Genomic DNA, 12,030 nt, shown 5'->3' on the forward strand with positions numbered 1-12,030 from the left:
AGCCAATACTGAGCTGGGCTGCTGTCTGGTAACCCTGATTCATTTTATTATGTTCTAAGTAACTGTGTATGCTGGTTGTAAGGTTTCAGACATCGGCTTTGACTTTGGCATTTAATACAAAATTAATTTTCGCACCTTCACCTGATTCATGCGTTGAATGAAACATTCTACAGTAAAATATGACTGAAGGCTTTGAGCAACTCTTTCATCTTTTAAGAGACTATAAATGGAGGTCCTTGGATTGCCAATCTCCAAATGGGACCTAAAGTTCTCTTGGAAGGACAGCTGCTCTCCAGACTAGACAGATCAGTCCCTCTGGAGGAAATGCCGGCTTTGGGGGGGTGGGCCCTATGGCATCACAGTCCTGCTGAGCACCATCCGCCCCCCAAACTCCCCTTCCTCCAAATCTCTAGGAAATTCTCAAGCCAGAGTTGGGAGCCCCCACTTTGCACATAAGCTGTGTGGGAGCTGCTTCTCTGTGGGTCATGTCATGTTCCTTGCATGAGTTAGGTGGGAGTCCTGTTCACAGGGCTGTGATATTCACGCATTGCAACCCAAAGGCTCCATAGCAACATAGGGAAGCAACCGTTCCACTTATCTCTTTGTGTGAAGGCACTTAATAGTTCTGTAGCATTGCCCTGATTGAAACACGATGCCAGCAAAGCAAAAGCATGCTCCTGTGGGGTGCTTAGCACCTGCTCAGCATCTATTTAAAACAGGGATATTATCCATGCAAAGCCATGATGTGCGCTGGTTTGAACAAGATGCCGTGCAAAGTCCCGGGGGGGGGGGTGTCTTTTGCTTTGCCAGCATCACATTTAAATCAGTCTTTCTTGAGAGTTCCTAGACTGGTAATTCTGGCATTTGACTATCCAATAAAAGGTTACCTTGTTCAGATTTTATCAAGCACTTTTGGGTGATTTAATCACGCACATGTTCTCACCAGGCTATTCCGAATTCTAGCTGAAGGGTTAGCTGAAATAAATTTGGACTGGCCAAAATCGTGGGAGGTGGACAGAAGGCAGTGCACAGTCTGGCTCTGTCGGATCCTGCCTCACCTACTTTAAGAAGCCTATCAGCAGCCAGTGCTGCTCCTTTGGAACAAGGATCCAGCTGTTTTTTGCCTGGCTATTGGCTGAGCACTGATGAAATGATTAATAAAACAGCCTCTACCCCCCTTCTTTCTTTTCAGAGTTTGACTTTAATGGGTGGTCTTGCCCTGCTACCATTTTATCAACCCAATTTGACTCCACTGGTTCTTGGAATGGGGCTGTGATTATGATGTCTTAATTAGCTAAAATCAGATCAAATGACTTCAGACATGAATAGATGGATCATCTTTATCACAGTTCCCACCAACTGGTCAATACATTTGCTTGTTTATCTGCTCCATATTGTCAGATCTGGTGCTCCACTGTTCAGCTTAAATAATGCTTGGGCTCCCTCGCCCTATTTGTGTCACCGGAGCTTTCATCTACATTCAAACAAGCGTCACGTAAGATTTTCTGGATCAGTGACAAGATGATGCTTCCTTTCTCTTTGCATAATTCAGGGTGATGATAATCCGACCTTCCTTCCCAGGACTTTGGAGACTGCCTTGAACCAGGGCTCCCGCAAGCCCTGTCACGATTCACATCACGGTGAATGTAGCCATAGGAGGAGGTATTGCATTCACGAGGTCCCGAGTCCCCCCTGCACTTTTCTAACAAGTGCTGCTGTATCTGCATCAGTGCTGTCAAAAGGAGCTCTTTTGCATACACATCCAGCGACACCGTCCGATCGGGCCCTCTGCTTCCAGATGGAAGAGGCTTTCCTGGCCCGCCTCCTCGGTCTTTTCCCTGGCTGTGCACCTCGCTTTTCAAAGATGCAAACTGCATGCCCTGAGCTCTTTGGTTTGACTGGGTCCCTGATTTAAAGGATGCAAAGGCAATACTCTGAGACTTTGCCCTATCTTCTGCGAGGAGTTTAAACAAACGTTTCACCATTGCATCCAAAATCTCTGCAGTCTTCTGGGTTCCCAAGGTGTAAAGGTTCTTCTTCAGTCCGCCAACAAAATCTGAGTCTGTCATGAGTGCCCCTGTGATGTTGTGTAGATTTTTCATAGAGGAGTCTATTAAGTCTGAAACAATTTCCTTGGTGTGCTTCATGAGTACTTCCTTTAAAACTGCACAAGCTGATGGAGTTTGCTTACCTTTTTGGACTTTCATGGTCTTCAAGAATGATAACATTACATCCGAAGCAACCTGATTGGCGTACACCATCATCCCTTTGCTCATAGACGTGACGTCATCGTGTTTCCTTGATTTATCAGAGAAACTTTCTCCTGACTTGAAGCCAGTTTCAGCTTGAAACATGTCATCCCTCTTGGTGGCCCTTTCTGGATGTGGACCGCTTGAGTCAGCACACTCGCTTGGGATGGGCTTGCCTTCCGGACAGTGGGGATTAATTGTATGGTGTATAAACTTGCCGGAACTCTCCCATTTGTCCTTAATCTCTTTACGTGTCATGTCAAGGACAAAGGAACAAAGCTTGTTGGCATAATAGGCAAGATCATCTGGGTTGCCTTTGGGACCACCCGAAGCATTGGGAGTCATGTTGTTGTTGTTGTGGGATGCCTTGTCAGTTATGGATGAATCAAACAAATTGGGTTTACAAGGGGTCCCTGAGTGGGTCAGTGCATGCTGGAATCCGACTGCATATTTCTGAAGATCATTACTGAGCCAGCTGACCACGTTGATGTCTTCAGCAGAGCCTTGCTTGAAAAGGCAGACTGCTCCTTCCGTATTAATGTAATTGCTTTGATCTCTGTCTTTGACGATGATGACCTCCTTCTCCTGCAGATTTGCCAAGTCTACATCACAGGCAGGGTCAGAGATGTTGGTGGATCGGCCAGTAGCATCCAGATTTCTGTCCTTTGCATTCAGGTTGGAGACATCAACGAAACAGATTACTTTACGTTCTTGGTCTTTCTGTCCATCTGGGCTGTAGAGATTTATCTTGCACATACCAGCCTGGCTCCGTAGCCAGTCTATATCCTGAGCCATCTTTGCTGGACAAAAACGGGACTGCGCTGAGAGCTGTACAGTGTGCTTCTCCCTTCAGCTGTGTACCTTGGAGGACCCTGCCAGACTTGGGATGTTGCCTTGTCTTAGCCTTCCATGCTCTTCCTGCTTGCAAATGATATTTTCACTTAAATGGACACATAGCAGCAGTGACTTCACAAAGCATCAGTATCACTCACCAGCTAGCAACACGTTGACAGTGCTCTGATAAGAAAGTGCCTTTGGGTGTTTTCGTTTGTTTTGTTTTGCTGCACCCAGAGCTGTAGAGTGTTCTCCCCTTTTTTTTTGGGTTGGGTTCGGTTTTTCGGCTGAGCAGTTCTGGTGACCCTGCCGGACTCAAGATGTTGCCTCTCTCAGCTTTCCATGCTCTTCTGCCAGCACAGGGCATTTTCACTCCTGTGAATGGGTAACTGTCGTGACATCACAAAGCATCAGAATTCCCACCAGTAAGTGTCAGCTGCCAATGTTGCTGCAGGAGCTGTGGCTCTGCAGTTTTCTTCTCTTAATTAGTAACTTATATCTAAAGGACAAAAGTCATCCACTTGAGCAGTCAGGTTGATGAGGATGGGAATAAGCGGCAGCTAGTAGACCACTAAGCAGGTAAGAAAGGATTGCCTGGGGGGGGGGGGATTACGATTTATTCTGTTTGGTCTCCTGATGGATCCACATTTCAGGTTTATCTGGTAATATTTAGGCCATGTTAAAAAAGAGGCTTGAATTGTAATTTTTGCCTACATTGGCTAGAAATTACATTATTTTGACAGTAGGCTGTCTTCTGTTTTCTCTCTTGCAATAACTGCCCCTCATGAGTAGCACTAGCTAGACTAAAAGGTGTTCTTAGAAGAACACATTTGCTGCCCAATCTTAGACATGGTTTTTCACAAGTAAACCCCACTGCATTAAAGGTAGCGGCACTAAAGAAAAAAAGGAGGCAACATTCAGCAGTGCTGAAAAACATCTCCTTTATTTGAGCCAAAATGTTTGCTTTTGTCTTTAAATTCCACCTTTTTGGAGCAATAAGAACAACATGATCCTGCTTAAGAATGCATAAGCCTCCGGGCATGTTTAATGACGATGAAGACTTTAAAAAACAATGGATGGCGATCCTCAATAAATGTTCACTGGACCTCATGTTGCTCATTATGAGAACCTCTAAGAGTGAGATAGCACTGTTGAATACGGAAAGTGAAAAGGTGTCTAGCTCCCTGAAAAGGGCCTACACTGAACAAGAATATACCCGACTTACTGAGGATTTGGACAATAAGTTGGTGGAGTTTGAAAAAAAGATTAATGAATATAAGATGCCCAAGTTCCAGCAGGACTCCAGGGACTACGCCACAGGTAGAGTCTACCAGTGGTGGGAGGGAAGAGACCGTAAGAAACTGGATAGGAAAGCTTATACCAAAGCCCCGGGGGGGGGGGGGGTTAGATTCAGAGACATCTGCACCATCAGAACCGGAATCTTCAGGTGAAGAAAACTATGTAGGTAGGGAATTGAGGAGTAGGTTTGTCCCACATAGTAGGAAGCCTTTTTTAGAGCCTCCCCGAGAGCAACCGGAGAGGGCGACGGAGATTCTAGTTTTCAACCTCTCGCAAAAGGTCTTGAGTCAAGTCGAGAAGAGGGTGTTGAATAAGGGCTTAAGTTTTGTGCCCACACCCTCTGCAGACTAGGGTGGATATCTATAAATTGGTCAGATTGCTTAAGCTTAAAAACTTGTTTGGCAACACTATGGCACAAGAAAGCAATAAATTTGTTCCCCGGACTTGGTCTTCCTTTGTCCCTGGTGTCACAGATGTATCGAAACTTTTGAAAGAGTGGTCCTTAAGGAAGTGGAGGGTATGGAAAAAGATGAGAGAGCTAGCTGGTATAATATGACTAAGGAGGAAAAGACGCAGCACATTTGATTAATCTGATTGAGGGTTTGGCTGTGCCGGTGAGAGCGGCTCTCGTTACTTTAGATGTAGCCTCCCTTTACACCTCGATTCCACAGGAGGAGGCTAGGCTAGTTGTAGAGGGTGTTCTGGACTCAAGGAGCATAAAAAATCCACCGACACACTTTTTTGTTATCATTGTTTGACATCGTGGTTGAAAAGAACTACTTCAGATATAGACAGGATTTCTATATGCAGGTTAGTGGGGTCGCTATGGGCTGTGCAGCGGCGCCCAGTATTGCGAATCTATTCATGTCGCAAATGGAAAAGGAACTGATATTGGATAGTAAAAAAAAATCCTTTTCACCAAAAGATCGTGGTGTATAAACGTTTTATGGATGACCTTTTGGTGATTATGACAGACAGGGCTAGAGCTGAATCATTTTGTGAATGGATCAACACACTCAATCCTAACATTCAGTTCACTTATGTAATTGACCAGCGATGCATCAGTTACCTTGATGTAACGGTGTTCTTGGGCTCGGAGGGGAAGTTGGCAGTTAGACCCTTTAGGAAGAAAACTGATTGCAACACTTACCTGTCATATGGATCCCATCACCCAAAGAGACTGAGGGACAACGTCCTATATGGTCAGTTCCTGTGTATTAAATGCAATTCATCCATGGCACAAGATTATGAAAGGGAGAGTAGGGTATTAAGTGAACAGTTTAGAGAGAGAGGATACCCCCAGAGGATCATTGAACAGGCGAGCAGGAGAGCAGCAGGGACAGATAGTAGTGAGTTGCTGCAGGACCGACACAGGGATCGAAACAATAAACTGTTTGGGGCTATTGAATATACAAATAGGGCTCCAGCCATCAGTGAAATTGTCAGGAAGCACTGGTACCTGATAGAACATCTCCCGGGATGTGAGAGTTTGCCATTTATTGGTTACAGAAGAACCAAAAACATGAGAGACATCCTGGTGCACTCAGACGTAAGGGAGAACAGGGCCACCGGCATATTACCTACGGGGCATTTCCAGTGCAGCCATTGCAACGTCTGCAAATTGGTGATTGCAGGACAGGTGCTAACAGTGTCTAGAAATAATATGATCAAATTAAGGCACTTTTCCATCTGCAGCATGGCAGGGGTCGTTTATATCATCAAGTGCCCCTGCTCTCTGTGGTATATTGGCAGCATGATACGACCGGTTAGGATTCGAATTCAAGAACACATGTTTAAAATCAGGAGGGGAGTTGCAGAGGCCCCACTGGTTGCACATTGGCAAGCCAAGAAACACACTGTGGAGAATCTTAATTTTTCTGTCTTGGAAGTGATGAGCACACAGGGGAGTCATTCGTCCCAAAGGATGCTGCTGCAGAGGGAGGCAAAATGGATCTTTGATCTTAAAACAATGAGCCTTTCGGGCATAAACAATGAATGGGACCTATCATGTTTCTTGTGAACAGGTCCCTTTAAGAACACAGATTCCAACTGAAATAATAGGATTTAAGCCAGAGAACTGGCAGATGTGATTACGTTGACCTCAATGAATTGGTGGAGCTGAAGTGGAGTAATGCAATGGAGTAATGCAGTGGCATAATTGATTGTAACCTGTACTGTAAGTTAGAGTGACTGTTATCAAGCCAAGTGTGGGAGGGGAAGGTGTTGATATTTGTGTATCTGGATGCTTGTTTTTTCTCATTTAGAATTGGATTTTGCCCCTGAGGAAGCATGGCGTGAGAGCATCGTGTGCGAAACTGAGGCGGCCAATTGTCCACAGGGCAGGAACATCATTTGCAGACAGCACGGACAGAAGCCTTGGCTTTTGTTTTTTGCTATTTGCACAGCAGCTCTTGCACTTCAGTGCTTATGTTTACAGTGGGACATTGACTTTGTACTTATTGCTCCAAATTATATCAGACGGCGCTGATAGCTCACACGCGTCTGTGAGCTTGTGAAATGTTATTGTAATGTTATTGTATTAGTAATAATGAATTGCAATTAATTGTTGCGGATGTAATGTTTGCACACTTAGCACTTTGAATCTAAAAAGAACTTGTTGAGACCAATTTTTAGTTTAAATTTGTTATAGGGGACCTTTGCTAGTTATCTAGCCCAATCTGACAGATTTTTTAAAAAATCAGTAGGGATTTTATTCATTCATTGTGTTATCCTTGATTGGGTGGGCTCTCCCATGTGACTCACAGAGGAAACCAATTACACCAAAAAACAGTGTAAAAGGCAAATGTAAGTGTTCCTTAAGGGAAACTTCTACTCCAGCAAAATGGCTTGTTTCAACCTGAAAAGTGAAATTAGCACACACTTGGTGTTGCCTTGGGTAATGAGGCTTGCACCCAAATAAGTATGAACAGGACAGTAGTCTTAAGTTTAATCTAGCATCAGTTTATGGGAAGGGTAATAAAAACACAGGAACAATCTCCATTGTTAAATCACAAATGCTGCTTCATTAAATCTGCCTGGCTTCAAGGATGCCGTGGCCGTTTCGTTTTGTGAAAGAGGACTGTTACGGATCGATTAAGTGGTAGAAGAACATGTTTAACTAAGGTTTGTGTCCCGCTCCCTGGTTTATTCCCACATATCCTAAGCAAAATTCTTGTGTCTTTGTATTTCATATAACCTTCATCTGGGGAGGATATAAATTATGTGTGGGTGATTTAGGAAGTAGAGCTGACAGGCGCTAAGCCATCTAGAACAACCTAAGAAGGCACAACTATCCATCCACCACCACCACCACCACCACAACCTGTGCAGTCCTGGCCACACTCGAGAGGCCAATGGCCTAAAGTATAAGGCAGCTTTGTAATGAACAGGGTGGGAGTGACAGAGAGGCAGGTGGGCAATAGGTAGGGCAGGCTCCCAGCTGCTCTTTGTATGTTGTTTTAAATCTAGGGTGAAGTAAGCCAACCACTTACAAAAAATCATAGCAATTGCATGCTGGTTGGACCAGCATCTTTGTCAGGATACAGTAATTCAGTTACTATAATGGGACAGATAAAGGATGAGACTTGAGAGTGAGCCCAATAATTTTTAAGTTAAATAGGTGGCAACTTTAAACAAGGTTTATTGCAAAAATGGCAATATCAAAACAATAGAAACCTAAAGTGCACTCTTTAAGATTTCTCCCCTTTCAATCTATTCTCATTATTTTTGCTTTATAAATTCCCTGGTCTTCTTTTGGTCTTCTCCTACCCTAAGTCTCTACCTGGAGCAATTAGCATCATAATGGTTTCCCAAGGAAGTTATGAGTTCGACCATACATTCCACTGTAAATGTAGCATCTTTAGCTAGCCTACCAGAAAGCTTTGCAAGCCCTCTCTCTACATCTTAGAGTGCAGGAAGCCTTTCACGCAAAGCCTCCCTGATTCCAGCCTTTGCAGCTGGGCTTTGATACACAGGAAGGAACCAACATTTTCAAGGTGAAGGGAGCACAGCTTAGATGCCAGAGAAGAACAAATCTGCCTCCTAGTGGCAGACTTTGGAACTGGGAGCAACAGTCAACCTCAAGTTCCACTGGGAGCTGATTTTCCCATCCATCTGGGGTTAGACCATCATGAGAAATTAGTTTTACCCTGCTAATGATATCTTACTAAAATCCTTGCATCTAAACTGGACCTTGGCAATTTCCAAGCAAATATTGCTGGTTTTATTCACAGCGGTACAAGAAGATGTTAGGAGGAGAATGGTGCTGAAGTTGTAGAAGTCTTTTCTTAAAAAGTGCCTGAAAGACATGCAGTGTGATCTGGGAAATCTCCCTCTACCCAAGATGTGTATAAGCTAGGGGAAGAAAAACCCCAGCACATGCACCAAAAAGGACAGGCTATTGGGGGGGGGTGACCCCAAAAGCAGGGATGTAGTCAGTCCAGTACATACTCATGTTCCTGACATTCCTAAAGCAGTCTTATTCGAATCCATTACTTCCATGCAACCCCCCCCCAACACCCTACATACAACATAGCCCTTCTGTCTAGCCAAATAAAAACCCCATTGCCCTCCCATCCCATTTGCTGGTACACTGGCCCTGTTCACACATTACAGTGATTGCATGTACACCCTGCATATGGCATATGTCTGTTTATAAGAAAAAGCAAACACGCATTCACTTTATGAATGAAACTGAGAACCAGTACCGAGATAAATGTGCAGTTTCAACCGCATGTTGAGATGTACATGAGTTGAATGTAACATGAGAATTATTCAATGTGCACACAAAGAAAAATCAAGTGTACATTGAACAAGGATTATGCACGTGCTCAGTGTAACCTGTTAACAGGGTTTAATGTCTTCACAAGCAGACACTGCATTTGCCTACCCCTGGTGTAAACTCTGCAGGTTTTCCTTGCTCTGGCAAATGAGCTGTGCTTACAGACTGCATGTTGTTTTTATGTGCCCCATGGCTAAGTGTGATGCACTCAAGGGAACTACAGAGCTGAGGCCTGACTCTTATTAAGTGTTTGGGATGGGGGAACCCAATCTACTCTTGCCCAGGAGCTTTGGGTTTGCCAGGGGATCTGGGCTTAGTCTTGACAAACTTGGGAGACTGCATTTCACTGGCTGAAACTGGAGGCGGTCACTGGTACGGCTCCCTCCTTAATGAATAGACCATGTATTGCTAAAGTATTAGGACAGACCTGTGCCCAGCCCCCACTGAAGCCACAGGTGTGTGTGAAGGAGGGGCAGTTCTCTCATGGACAAGAGATGAGGCTTTGATGCCAGGGAGGGGGGCAGGCAGCCCGGGAATCAGTGCTCCTTTCCCATGGCCTGCAGTAGCCCTCCACACACACACTCCATCTCTTCCCAACATATTTTGCATTTCTTTCCCTATCTTATCTCGCCCTTGCTCTGTCTGTTCACTCCTCTGTTCCCAGCTGGCCCTGTTGTTTTCTGGTTCTCCACCTGTGCCCCCACCAACCGTCCTGCTGAAGGAGGAGATGGCAGGTCTCCTTGATAACAGACAGACAAAACAAAGACCTCTTGTGCTGGGATGAGCAAGGAAGGGGTAGAGGGAACATCTTGTACATACAAGAAATGATGAGTGGATTGGTGTCTGTGTGCGTGTGTTGTGTTTGCAAGTGGATTGCTGAAACACTATCATAGTTACTTGTGGAGCTGATGTACCAGGCTGGGAATCAAAAGATTGGGGTCAGCTCTTGGAATTGCCCAGAGGGAAACTGAGGTCCATAGGTGAAGGCTTAAGTGAGCCTCCAGTTTTGCTTCTCTAAAATGGGAGGGAAGAACCTAAACCTTAAACCACTGCACGCTGATCTTGGTCTCCACTGATTTAACAATTCTGTTTTTGCACTATATTGTTCTGCTCCACTTCTAAGGTGACCAGGAAAGGCCACTGTTGGAGACTGAATACTGGGCTAGATGGGCAAGGGACAGCCACAGCCATCATAACATTAAACTCCTCTTGCCAGTGAGCTGGTCCACTTAGTGAAAATTATTTCTGAATGAGAGCAAAAAAGCCTTTGAATGCAGCTAAGCCTTTGAATGCAGATAAACTTCCCCCACCTCCTCTTTTACTATTCCTCCTTCTCTACTGTGTCTAATATTCCTGGCAATGACAGATTCCTCTTTTTATCCCCCCCTCTGTGTCCTGGCCAATTATTTAGTCTCAGAACAAGTGGCAATTATTTCCTGCCCAGCTGTTTGAAGGCAACAGTCTTGCTGCTGCTGCCAGGGGAACATCTTTGTTGTATGCCTCTAACCCTTCCCCGCTCAAGCCTCATTACCAGAAAAGAGCTGCCTGCTCCATCCAGTAGAGCTGGAGCTGGTTCTTCCCCCTTCCTGTGCCCTCCTTCCATCCAGCTCACAAGCTGTCTTCACTTCCCTATTTTCTCATTTCATAACTCAGGATCCACAGCTCCATCTCCCCCCACCTTCCATCTCAGTCCATGGACCTCATCTGAGTCCATGCTCTCATCTTTGAGAAGTTCAAGATCTGCTCCTAGGATCCAGATCAACCCAGTTATTTCATTAATTCAGAAGGAAAGGAGGGTGGGAGGAAGCAGGCTTTGGCTACATAATGCCTACAGCACACATTTACCAGGGTTAGGGGTGCTAGTCGGAGGTGCTCAGCATTAGGAGTAACCAAATGACCAATTAAAACTGATGCAAAGATGCAGCAGAATCAACTGCAACTAATAGCAAGGTTAGTTGGTGACTGGGGAAAAGTTATGCCAGAACAGCAACTCATGCAGAGCTGCAGTGGGCAGCCTCCTCCATGGTGGATACTTTGGATGAACAAGAGCCTTTCCTTGTTTAATGCATTTATTTCTGGCAACATGCTAACAGGTTCTGTTGTGGGATACATTCTGCGATTTACCGTTATTTATGCATATTTATCTAGCACATTTCTATCTTGCCCTTCCTCCAACGAGTTCAGGGCAGTATATGTCTTTCTTTTCTCCTCCATTTTAACCTGAGAGGTAGGTTACACTGAGAGACAGTGACTGATCCAAAGCCATCCAGTGCCCTTCATGGAAGAGTAGGGATTCGAACTGGAGTCTACCAAATCCTAGTGTGAGACTCTGGCCTATACAGTACACTGAACTTAAATTTATGAAGGAAAATTCTTTGAGTTGTAGGCATGTTCAGGGACAGAACATGTGCAAACCCTCTCTCTTCCCAGAGCAAGACTTTAGGCCTGCTGGCCTGCTCAGATTTATTTGTGCCACTGCAGCATAAAAATTAACATCATCCAAAGGTATTCAGTATTTGAAGCTCTCGTTTCCGTTATAATCAGCTACTCTGTCTGCTTTTGTTTGTCCTATAGAACACCAGGGAGCTACTGAGGAATTTGCTGTCTTATCAAGGGCTGTAAATGTCACAGAAGCTTTGCCTTAGGTGCTGCAGCAGCCAATACTGCCCTGGGGAGAGGCACCTGGAAGGGTGTGCACAGCTCTGAAGTAGTCAGAATGATGAGGGTACAGCGCCACCTGTTGTTCAAGCAGGTCATTCATCTAAAATAGGGATATGGACAGCAGCATTCATTTCCATTCACTTTAGCAGTAGAAAAGAGCAAGAGTCCAGTAGCACCTATAAGACTAACAAAATTTGTGGTAGGGTA

The 12,030-nt window shown here is 44.8% G+C and overlaps 1 pseudogene; it reads right to left on the reverse strand.

Moving 5' to 3' along the window:
- Window positions 1-1,363: 1,363 nt before the first annotated feature.
- On the reverse strand, window positions 1,364-3,044 carry LOC129323552 (A-kinase anchor protein 4-like; annotated as a pseudogene).
- Window positions 3,045-12,030: the final 8,986 nt, after the last annotated feature.

This window comes from Eublepharis macularius, chromosome 2, assembly GCF_028583425.1.
Source record: "Eublepharis macularius isolate TG4126 chromosome 2, MPM_Emac_v1.0, whole genome shotgun sequence".
NCBI lineage: Eukaryota > Metazoa > Chordata > Lepidosauria > Squamata > Eublepharidae > Eublepharis > Eublepharis macularius.